The following is a 12,685-nucleotide window of genomic DNA, read 5'->3' on the forward strand; positions in this document are numbered from 1 at the left end:
CAGCTGGAGTTCTTCTGGTTTGATCTCAGCAGCTGCTTTCAGAATTATTGAAGCCACACTCTTTCTCCCTCTACTTCTGCACTTCTTGGGAACTGTTGATGTCATGCTATCTTTTCTGCAAAAGCTGCTGTTCATCTTTTCATAAATAATGCATTTTTGGTAAGACTTCAACTTAACTCCTCCTTAACCTTCTTCTCTTGTTTCTTCTCCTTCCCCAGTGACACCTAGTAGTGTTTTGTTTACTTCTATTTTGTTTTCCAAGAAGACATCTTTACCTTGGTGATGACACCATTATTACTTCCTCATAGCCATGCATTTTGAATTAGTGTATTTAGCACAACATTAGTTTCTTACTTGAAGTGAACAAAATGATTTATCTTGCCCTTAATTTTCCCTTTCATAAACTTGTGCTAGTAAAGTGCTGAGGCCATATTTTCTCTGCAATCTTTCATCATATATTTTGAAAACCAGACGAAATCATTTTTTAGAGACCAATACATGCCTTGCAAATGAGATGTGTCATGATGGTGGCATGGACAAACTTCTCTGAGAGTTCAGACGAGTGGGGCATAACTTGGGTCAGGGGTGTGCAAGGGAGGCGTGGAAAAAGAATATTTTAGATCAGTCTTGAATAAAATTATGGTTGTGCTGCTCATTTAGAGCATAGTGAGGTGAATAATAAGGTACAGCATCAGAAAATTTTGTATTATTTTGGTCCCCATGACCTGAGGAATCTCTGATAGAGTGCTATGATTCATTAAATGCACAATAAATATTTTCTGATTATATGAATCTACTAGTACAGTTTGATTTAGTTCTCTTTTGATGGAGTAGAAGTTGTAATTGTTCCATAGGGAACAAAGGCTCAGATAAGATCACTATTATTGAGTGATGGGAATGAAGATAAGAAAAAGTCATCTTTTAAAACAAAAGATTTTAAAAATCAGTATATAGTGAATGGGATATACTATCCACAGAAATGTTTCTCTTTCAGGAATGATCTGTAATAAATAGTTAACTTTAGTCAGCATTTGCTATTTGTTAGATATTGTGCCAAGCTTTTCACATGCATTTTCCCATTAATGTTCATAACAGACTTATATGGCACTACCAGACACACTAATTTACAAGTGAAGGAAAGCAGGTGTAGTGAGGCACAGACACACAAACTTGATCTATGTCAGAAATGTATTCAACCTTCACTTTTAATCTCAGGAATAATACACTTTGAAGAAGATACTGCCTGGAATATGACAAAGCAATCAACAACAAAAACTTTATTATTTTCATTTTGTTCCTGTTCACCTGAAAAGCATCAGAAACCTGTATTTAGCAGAGAAAAAATGGACATTTTCAAGCAAAGTTCTAACGAGCATTTATCAAAGCCAGTGGAGAAGGGGAGCTTTGTTCTACAACCTGCCCTAGTTTTGTCAATGAGAATATCCCTATTTTATGCAGGAGCATAAGATAATCTATATTAATCTATGAAATGCATAGATTAACCAAAAAATCATTAAAAATATCCTATTTCTTTTGTTTATATTTTATTACCAATAAACACTCTGCTTGATGAGTTGGTCACCTTTGTGACTTACTTTTAAATTCTACTCATAAACACTGTCAATTATATTATCAAGCCCTATGTTAAATTTTGATTTTGATGGTAAGCACAGTCATACTTCTAACTGCATATTTTTTTGGCATCCAAAATTTAGTTGTTTGAGACCTTGGTTATTTGGGCTGCAAACTACATGCCTAGACAGTACTACAAAGACACAGTTTTTAAATTTTTGGTACTTTTTGACTACCTTTGACCCAAAACACACCATTTCTTAAATTTCTTTTAACTCCTTGAGATATGAAATATTTCAAATACATAGCAATTATGTATCCCAGCAATGAATTCCCAAAAGTCATTCCTACTGCTCAGTATGTTGATTTTAAGTAAACTACAATAGAAGACAATTTCTATGAATATTTTTAAGTGTTAACTACAGATATCACAACACCTTTTTCTTGTTTTGTTTTTTCGGTAAACTAATCTAACATTAATTGAGTGGCAACTTTTTATGTCTGGCCTTGTGCAAGGATTTTTCATTGACAATATTCTATTTCATCGTCACACCAACCCTGGAAGGTAGGTATCACCCTCATTTTTGTCAGAAGAGGAATATGAGGCTCAGAAAGGTTAGGTAGTTTGTCCAGTCACACAGTTGGCAAGAGACAGAGCTGCGACTGAGTCTCAGATTCAAGTCCCTGCTGTCTCTCAGGCGCCGCCCCTAGGGAGGAAGGAGGGAGCAAAAGCAGCCGCAGTCATCCTTCCATTTTCTTCCCTGAGAACCAAGACGTTACCAAGAGAAGGAGCCTGTCCTTTCCCACAGACCGTTCCCTCTCCACCTGGGGAGGATGCAGTCAGTTGAAGAGCCGAAACATAACTATAAAAATAAGTAGCAGGGACAAGACGCCCAGCAGCAAGCGGTTTCGGTGCTGTGGGAAGGTCTTCGCGCCGTTCACAGCTGCTGTGGGAGGGAGCCACGTGGGCCCTGTGGACAAAACGGGGACAGTGGCTGGGCTAAACAGGCCCCTTTTGGGTCGAACAAATTTTAGATCACAACGTCTGGAGCAGTCAGCAACCGCTGTTAGCACGGCCACCACCATCCTCCGTCTGCTTATTTTACCGGTGTTTGTGATCCAACACGGATTCAAAATTGGGAGAGCATACAAGTTTGTGCTTTATGTCCCAGAACTGTCATCTCACCCATCCTACTGTCTCCAAGGCCTACAGACAGGACAGCAGCAAAGAGCAGGCGGTCCCCATCGTCACGTCCACAGTCACCTTGCCCAGGAGGCGCTGCACCTTCCCCGACTTGCAGATGAGCAGCTTGCCAACCTGACCCTCGGTTAGGGTACAAGCATTCTCTACCAGCCTGGCTTCCCGGTCTTTCTCCTGCTTTATAACCACCATCTGTCCGTCCTCGCTCTGCACCGCTGATTTGGTAGGCTCGACATCCAGAGTAGGCGGCTGGCCGGGGAGCCAGGTGTTTTTTTGTTTTTGTTTTTTTTTGCGGTACGCGGGCCTCTCACTGTTGTAGCCTCTCCCGTTGCGGAGCACAGGCTCCGGACGCGCAGGCTCAGCGGCCATGGCTCACGGGCCCAGCCGCTCTGCGGCATGTGGGATCTTCAAGGACTGGGGCACGAACCGGCGTCTCCTGCATCGGCAGGCAGACTCTCAACCACTGCGCCACCAGGGAAGCCCCCGGGGAGCCAGTCTTGCAGCTGCAGGAACAGCAGCTCTTCCTCCTGCGTGAGGCTCAGCTTCCTGAAACCTCTGCCACAGACATATCCTTCGGGAGGCCGGGGGCTTCCTGGCTGCTCTGGGGGGAGCCTTCATCTTGGCCTCCTCCTCTCATCTCGTGGCTCGTCTTTCACTTTCACAGCAGGCCCCTCCCACCTCCATGTCCTCTTCCTTGAGCCAAGGTTTAACATCTGATTCTTCATTCTCTTCCTTAAAAAGCCAGCCCGAGTGAACCAGAAGCAGCTGCACAGGCATATTTCGAGTGTCATTCCTCAGCCCAGGGTCATCGATGAAATCATCCTTCTCCAGCGTGTACAGGATCTGTTCTGTTTCTTCATCCGTCTCCCTCTTGTTCTTTTTGATGTTGATGTTGTGAGAGGTCCCCATGTCCGACACATTCACAGCCTTATTTCCCCTTTTTCTTCATCATTTCAGCTGGGCCCTGCTCAAAGATGGAGTGGGACCGGAACACTTCTGGTCGTCCCCCGCCCTGTCCATGGCCCTCTCGCTGTCGGTCTGTATCCCTTTCACGCTTTTCCTTCTTGACGGTTACTTCTTCCTTGGGCTCTTCCTTGATCTTACGACTGATATTTGGGGTGCAGGTTTTCTTCTTGACTCCCTGAGGGTGAGGTCCCTGGAGTGGATGGAGGGAAGGCAGCCCGGGGTGAGGGGAGGCACCGGCCTCCGCAGGAAAAGACCCCCGTTCCCCAGAGAGGAAGGGTCAGGGCCCTCCCGGGGCGCTGGGCTCGCCTGTGGCGCTTTCTTCATGTTGCCCCAGCGCACCGGGGCTGGAGCTCCGCATCACGCGCATCCCGACTTCACCTCCTAGGCGACCTGCAGCCGGGCCTCAGTGCCGGGGTGGAAGTCCACAACACCTTTTTAAACTTAACCTGAGTTAAGTTGAGTATCTTTTCATCTTATTAAAAAACAATAAAAAATAAAAAAAAATAAATTATTTTATTTCTATAATTCTTATAGCTTGCTGATTACTCATCAACATTATTAAAATTAAGAAGAGGTTTTTTAACTTATAAAATATATTCTTTGGAAATACATAATATGCTATTATAATGGGTTCTGTGTGGTTATCTACTGCTACCATAATGTTGTGTAACCAACCACCACAAAACCTATATGCTTAAAACAATAAGCTCTTTTAAGTTCATATGTGTGTGTGTTGGCTAGCAGAGCATCTGGTCTCCAAGGGCCTAGAGATACCCACATGCACGTCTGTGATTAGCAGCAGACAACTAGGTGGTTCTGTTTGTACTGGCTGGACTCAATAAGGAGGACTAAGCTCTTCCTCACTTGGTTTCTTATTCTTTAGCAGGTTAGCTGGCATTTACTTGTTCTCAAAGTGGAGTCAGAGCAAAAAGAGAACATAGGCACTAAAGGACTCTTGACGTCTTGCTTGGAAATGGAACACTGGCACTTCTTTCATACTCTTGACCACGACAAGTCACAAAGCCAGCCCACATTAAAAGATTCAGGAAATAAGGTACAACTCTTTTAAAGTTACAATGTTATGTTATCAAAGGAGTAGTTACAGGGAAGCATATAGGATCTGGGACATTTTTGTAACTAATCAAAATTTTTTTCATTAATTTTGGTAGATATTTTAAAATGTATTAATCTTTGAAGAGAAAAAGTATACTTGTCTCTGACAATCTTAACAATTTTATGTCTGTATGTCTATATTATTTCTACTCTTTTTTTTTTCCTTTCTATAGTTGTTTGGGGGATATTCTATTAATCATATACTAATTGTCAAGTTTGATGCTTAGCTACTTAATTGGCTGCTATTTTTCTTTTCTTATATATTAGCATATTTAAATTCTCATATAATAAAAATTTAGCCTCATCTCATAAGTTTTGAGAAGTAATAATTTTTACATATTTAAGTATATTTTCTAATTTCAAATATGGGTTCTTTCTTATTTGATATAAATTATTTATTAGTGTGTTCTAAATTTTAAAAATACATTTTTAAAAATCTTAACTTTTAGATATTATTTCTAACATAATAGCATTGTGTTCAGAGAATGTGAACTGAATCATAACATAGATGATTCTAACAAACGTGATGTAGAACTAAGTTAGACAGACACAAAAGAATACATACATATGATTCCATTCATACATAAAGTTCAGAAACAAGCAAAACTATTGCTTATCCTTGGGGAGTATGTAGTGACTAGGTAGGGGCATAAGGGAGGTTTTGAGAATGCTGGTGATATTTTCTTTCTTGATCTAGGTTCTAGTTACAAGGCTGTTGGTAATTTGTGAAAATTTATCAAGCTGTTTATACTTGTGATTTATGCACATTTTTATGTATTTGTTATACTTCTGTAAAAAGTTGGAAATCTCGGTGAACTTGTTTATAGCAGATTAGACAGAGCTGAGGAGAAGATTAGGAGAATAAATATAAATTGAAGGAATTATGAGTTTACAGATTCAAAGAGATAAAAATTATGAACAAGAGGTTACAAGATACACAGAAGAGAGAATTCTACAATTACACATATTCCTTTCTATTGTGTCTTTGTCACTCCTCCCATCAAAGCACAGAGTCTAATCCCTCAGGCTTGAATCTGGTATGGCCCTGGGACATGCTTTGACCAATATAATGTGGCAAAAGTGACACTGCTTTTATTTTCAAGTCTACTATTTGGAAAGGCTTGCAATCAAGTAGTCCCTAAACTGCAAGGTGCTGCTAGGTCAACTTGTCACACTTCCACAGACTTAGTAAGGAGACAACCAGACCAAATGGTTTTGCACAGTTTATAACTTCTAGGGTAGCAGGCAGCTTGAACTTCATGCTCTCACTGATCTCTTTTATCTTCCAAGTCCCACAGGGGTGATTCAACATGCGCCTAGGTGAATTCTGAACACACAGCTAATCTGTGTCCAGCTTTGAACCCCCCGATCCCGTAAGGTGATGCTAAAAATCTTGCCTAAACACAATGTCTCCAAAGGAGACATTGTGTTTATTACTTTGGAATATAAGAAAGTCTTCCCTGATAACACAGTACTAGCTTGCTATAACCCCTTATACAAACATTCTTAAATTGTCCATAAATGCCTAGCCATGTAGAAATGTGAGGGATTCGTGGAGAATTGTCTCTAAACAGCAACTTCTGAATGCTTCTACAATCATTTAAAAAGGACTAGTTTAGCATCTAGAGGGTGAAAGGGCATGTGGAAAATCAGGAGCCATTCCATCTGAGGACTCATAAACAAGTAGAAGGAACTCTCACTTGAATTCAGCTCAAACTGCTGACTCACACATTGTGAGTAAATAGTAAACTAAGTTTTGGGATGTTTTGTTACACAACATTAGATAACTGAAACAAAGATGTTGAGGTAAGAATCATGAAATAAAATATCTCAAAGCATAGCTGGCTACTTTTAAGAATAATCATGGGTTGTTTGGTACAAAATGTTTATCAATAATCTCATTCTTCTTCTAGGACAATTTTTATAAAGATACTTTTTGGAAGCTATTTGGGGAAAAAAATCTATTCCTGTAACTAAAACATTAGCCAGTGGTTCTTTATCATAAGTGGCTAAGTTAAAACTAATGAAACACATTTTTATAGATATCACTATTTTTTTTCAATTTTCTTTCAATAAGGTTTTGAACCAATGAGAGGTGTTATTAGAATACACCTACCTGCGCAAATACTTGTTAATAGTACCTGCATTTGTTTGATGTAGACCTGGTGAGTTCAACTGAGTTTTTCTTTTGGTTTGTGGTAGAATGAAGTGGAATACTTAAATCTTATCATTATGGAGATTGTTCTTTCATTTATTCAACAACCATGCACTGTTCACAGTGAGCGAGTTATGCCAGATGAAAACTGAAGAGCCCACAAGACCCTCCTCTGCCTCTATGGTCTTGCCTTCATTGTAATTCCCCTTTGTCACAAATATTAGCCTCCTTACTGTTCTTTAGTGACAGAAGTTTGTTCCTTTTTCCTGGAAAAGTGCTTCAATATAACTATATGCCAGGCTTCCTTTCATCTTTCAGCCCTTTAGTCAAATATCACTCTATCAGCAACTAACTCCTTGAACACACAGTTTAACCTGCATCACTCCCTATTACAAGTTCACATTTTTTCCCACAGCACTATATCACCATTAACAGACAGTTAAAAAAAAATAGTTTTCTTTTTTTGTTGTTGGTTTGTTTTTCTTTATTATCTGTCTTTTCCCTGAAAACAAGCTTCAAAGAGGCATGGGTTTTTGTTTTGATTACTATAATTTTCTTAGTGCTTGGAACAGTTCCTAATTCATAACAGGTACACAAAAATGTTTGTTGATTGAATGAATACATGAATTAATAGTGTACAATCAGCCTCTGGTTTCTAAAAAGAATCCCCAACACCGTGGCAGCTTATAATAAAGCTTTATTTATCACATTGGCTAGGGGCTCTGATCCATGTTTCCTCACTCTAGGACCTGATGGAGCCTCCGCCATCAGACACATTGCCTGCCAATATGGCAAGGAAACAGGGATTAAGCCAACCTCACACTGGTTTTAGGCTCTCCCACTGAGAAGTGATAAATAGAAAATTCAATCCCATTTCACTGTCCACAGGTAGGTAGGTTGTAGCTACCATGTGCCAAAAAAGACAGGCTGTGATAATGGCAGAGATGGTATTTGTATAGAGTCGTTAGGGAAGGCCTCTGAGAGAGAATAATATTTGAACTGAGCTCAAATTTCTTCCTAGAGGCCAACAACTATGGTATTCTAAAACATGATTTAGATCTCAGTTCTATGTTATTTGTCAAAAATTAATAGAGCTATCCTGCTATCCTTACCTCTTAGTGTTACTGCATTAAATGAGATATTTCATATAGAGCACTTAACACAGTGTCTGGAAATTAGCAAATGCTCAAAAATGCTATCCATTACTAATCATTATCACTGACATTTAAAATCATTTTGAATTAAATGGCAAGTGTTCCTGAAAACAATTAAATATGAAAGTATATCTAAAGGGAGTACATCAGTGCTAGGTGGATTTTGTCATAAAGAGGACCTTCCATGCTTGTGGGATGATCTCATAAGAGGCAAGTTTTGAATCATGTTTGGTTGAAACACTGGCTACACACTGATCGGCATGTAAGGTGGGTAATACTCTTGAACTCAGAGCAACAATGGGAGAATATATGAAATATATTGAAGCAAGTGATTTCTCAAACACCAAGCAACTAAGCCCTGACAGAAATACAGGATCAAATTCGTATTCATAATTTATGTTTTATAACCCATCTACTACCAATAGTATCCTGAGGTATTAGTAGAAATATATTGCTTAATAATAATAGTTAATGCTAGAGACAGAGAAGGTCAACAAAGTATTATCCTTGATTACTTTGAAGCAGATGACAAATTTTAAGAAGATGGTCATGCATGGTCATGTACTATAACCTGGAATGCTTTGAAAAAGATTAATATGGTAATATCACTAATTGTATAATGCCAAAGCATTATACAATTTTTATACTACTAAAGAGGAGGGAAAAATCACTGGTATTGGATTACAGGAGGAAAACCCTGTAAAGATAGTTTGGAGGCAACTTTGACATGATGCATTTACAGTGGAGAAAGGTGACGATGAATTCACACACAAAAACAAATAAATAGAAGTAAAATTCTCTATAACATTCTGTGCCTCCTATATTGTTTTATCCTCAATAATCAAAGTTAAGATAATTAGGCATGCTAGTTAAACACATAGTACTTATTAATAGAGTAATTACCATAGATTTCCACATTAAGATAAGAGTGTATATCTTAATACATGATTTATTATTCAAGGACACTATGTTCTTTAACTCTTTATTATAACTCATGAGGATTGCTAGAATTTAGCTCATAGAATTACTGGAAAGCCTACTTGAAGTTGTGCTGTACAAAAAAGAGTTAAGAAGATAGAGGAATAAGATCCAATATGGTTGCTTATAATCATATGATACCAATTAGTGTTTCACTAACACTGATATTAAGAAGCACAGTGTGACTTACATTTCCATGTTCACTTAACACTTTTTATCTAGGTGTTTAGCTGTTCATGGGTATGAGAATTCATTTTGCCATTCACCGAGATCTCAGTTGGAGCTCTGACATTCCTGACTTATCAGTGCTTTTTCCACTTCAAGAAAAAAAAATTACCATTCCTCAAGGCACTAAATTACTTTTAGTATTACAATTTCTAGTCCTTTGTCTCTCCTTGATCCTCTGACATTTTTTTATGTCTCCTCTTGTAGTGCACTTAAGCAGAGCTATTTTGATTAAATAACTCCCCAGAGGACTGAGATTATAATACAATAGTCTTCCAAATAGGTTATTCTTGAGTACATATTGCCATTATACAGTACAGATATAACATCAGTATTTCATAAATGCATGTTTCTATGAAATCTGCCAAGTAGATGAATATCTATTTCATTGTTCCTGACATCACTGAGTTATAAATAATAAAGTGAAGCTCAAATTGTTTATTTGCAATGGAACAGCTCTGAGGAAAATTTCAGCTATCAATGATGTAGTAACCTCTAGAAAAGACAGGAACTTTAAAATTACAGTGAACACTATCTGAAATAATTCCCCTTAAATTGGAAAATTGCTCAAAATTTCCATAAATCAATTCTCCAAATCCAATAGAATTAAAATGAGTGGTGAGTACATTCTTATTTAATTCACTTTTTTTTTTTTAGAGTCAATCCGCTTCAGTGTTTTGGAGTTAAGATAGCATTAGATGGGTGAAGTAATTACTAATTAGCATGGTTTCAGCAGGGCAGACTTTTCACTACTAGTCAGATTCTTTACTCTTCTGAGAAATTGGTTTGCACTTTTTTAGAACAGCTCCCAGGAAAAGGACTCTTTCTTCCTTATGTCAAATGATCACTATCATTACACACTTGGAAAATTTCAAACATTGAAGTAAAACATGGGACAATTTAATTAAATCTTAAGAATTGGACTTCTTATGTAAAATAAAGCCAAAAATAGAATTTTTATCAGTGTGATTAACTATTAATCTCTTCCATCTTTTCACGTAGTTAGCCTTTTAGTAAAGACCATTGTATGTTAAATCTTTAGTACATAGAAGGCCAATGAAGCCTGATTCAGTTTTAAAGTTCCCATTTCATATAGCTATCTTACTCCCCTGGTCTCAGAAAAATTTAAATATTCTTAAAAAAAATTTTTTGACAGATTAAAAAGTAAGCAAAGCTACAAAGTTTCAGTTATGAAAGAAGATTAGTCCTGGAGATCTAATGGACAACAATGTGACTATATTAACAATATTGTACTGTACCCTTGAAATCTGCTAAGAGGGTAGATCTTTAGATCACCACACACAAAAAGTAAGAAAATAGTAACTATGTGACTTATGAGTATGTTAATTAGCAAAATAGTGGTGAATATTTTACAATATATATGCATATCAAATCATCAAGTTGTACACTTAACCATATACAATGTTTAACTGTCAATTATACCTCAATAAATCTAGAAAAAAATTTGAAGTATGCAAAGCTATAAATCAGTGACAAAGTACAAAAAACATATTTCTTTGAGGAACAAATCACTCAGAAACTATTTTGTAATGTATATTTTCTCAAAATGCTTCCTTTTGAAAAATGAAAGTCCACATATTCTTTTTAGCTTATTAATTTGAGCACAACCTGGTTGTTAATTTTGAGAGATTTAATAAACTTTGGTAAGAGGTTAGGAACTTAGATTTGTTTATTTTATATCTTCTTCTTGGGTTAGCGCTAACAACAGAAAACAAAGAGAATGACAACAGAATTGTAGAGCTAGTTGAAGGAAATAAACACATATTTTCTATTATTTAGCCAGTTAAAGCTAAGAGTAAAATTTAGAGGTTGATTTTTCTCGCTATTTTCTTTTACCTAAAACTAACAAGTTAATCATAGTTAGGTATCTATCTAGGTTTTTTTTGTATGGAGGGTATACTTTGCTTATTAAATAATGCAGTTCCAAATTTTTATCAATTTAGGGAAGAGGAAGGGTGCAAGCCCTCTGATTTTCCCACTGAAACATATCCCAAGTACATTTAACTAAAAAGACATTTGAAATGTACACTTAGTTTCTAGAATTTCCTGAGCTGTAACTCTATATTAACAATGAATAAGATCAAGGATAAGATGGAGAAAGTAGTTGCTTCAAGGATAAAATTCTCTTTTTTTTTTGGAAAAAATATTTAAAAGAGAAGGCTGCTGTATCCTGCTTCATCTCTACTGACAGGCCAATACTGAAACCGATTTACTTCACTTTCACCAATCCTTCATCATTTTCCCTGTGATCTCACAGCTATTACAGTCTCTTTTGACATGACCAAACAAGAACACTGAAAAAGAACATTTACTGTATATCTAAATTAATGAAACCAGGGGTAGAAAAAGAAGCACTGTGCCACTTGAGATATTTTTGCTCTCATAAAAGACAGAGGTGCTCATGAGGTCAAGAGCTCTTTTGGTTATAACTTCCAAGCATTCTAGCAATAAGAAAAAAAAAGTTCTGTATTTTACTGGACTTCTTAAAATTCTTCTTTTTTTCTTTTTCACTATCCTATTTGTAGCACTCTTGAAAATACAATAGACACAAAAAATCAACTTTCGTGTTTCTCTTGGCTGAATATAAAAATTCTGAATATTTTCACAAAATCTCTTATTTTTCATTTTGCTGTCAGCTTTGGTAAAATAAATATTGAAAAATTCTGCACAATAGTATATGTTTCAAGTATATTTTACACTTTTACTTTTATATGGAAATGCTTTCTCTTTTTCACTAATTTATTTCATACTATTAATAAAATATGTCAAGATAAATAAGAAAAATGTGTAGAGAATGACATTAAAATTCATATAAGTTTGAGATAGTTATCATTTGATATTTCCATTGTCATTGTTCATTGCATGTTACTTTTAGTCTTAGGTAAAATTATCTAATAAAATTTTGTTCTCTCTATAAAATATGTAAAAGCATTAATTTTACAGCAGAATTATTTTAATACACTCAAATTGCAATCCCAGAGTGTTTAAAATTGTAGTATATTTATTCCAGAGATGTGACTTCAAGGTTTTTAATCTATTTGGGTTTAAAAAAATCTGTACCTTCAAATATTACCATGAATATACAAAGTTAAAAGTGAAAATCAAAGTCAGGGTTAGAATGTAAAGTTACTTTACCCAAGTATCCTTTGATCTAAATAAATTTGAGGTGAAAATTTCATTTCTTAGGAAAAAGAATTCAAGGATGTTCCATGCCTTGAGAATATCATTTTGATACTAATTGTTCGTAGATTGTTTTTATTTCCCCTCATTCTTCATCTACCTTCTTTTTTGATTTTTTAT

General features: G+C 36.5%; 1 pseudogene across 1 annotated transcript; it reads right to left on the reverse strand.

Annotated features, from left to right (window-relative positions):
* Positions 1 to 2,674: 2,674 nt before the first annotated feature.
* Positions 2,675 to 4,106, reverse strand: LOC307185481 (DNA-directed RNA polymerase III subunit RPC4-like; annotated as a pseudogene). Its single transcript has 2 exons — positions 3,238 to 4,106; positions 2,675 to 3,022 (listed from the first exon to the last, which is right to left on the reverse strand). The product of its transcript is annotated as a DNA-directed RNA polymerase III subunit RPC4-like (transcript).
* Between the last annotated feature and the right edge of the window lie 8,579 nt (positions 4,107 to 12,685).

This window comes from Stenella coeruleoalba, assembly GCF_951394435.1.
Source record: "Stenella coeruleoalba genome assembly, chromosome: 4".
Lineage (NCBI taxonomy): Eukaryota > Metazoa > Chordata > Mammalia > Artiodactyla > Delphinidae > Stenella > Stenella coeruleoalba.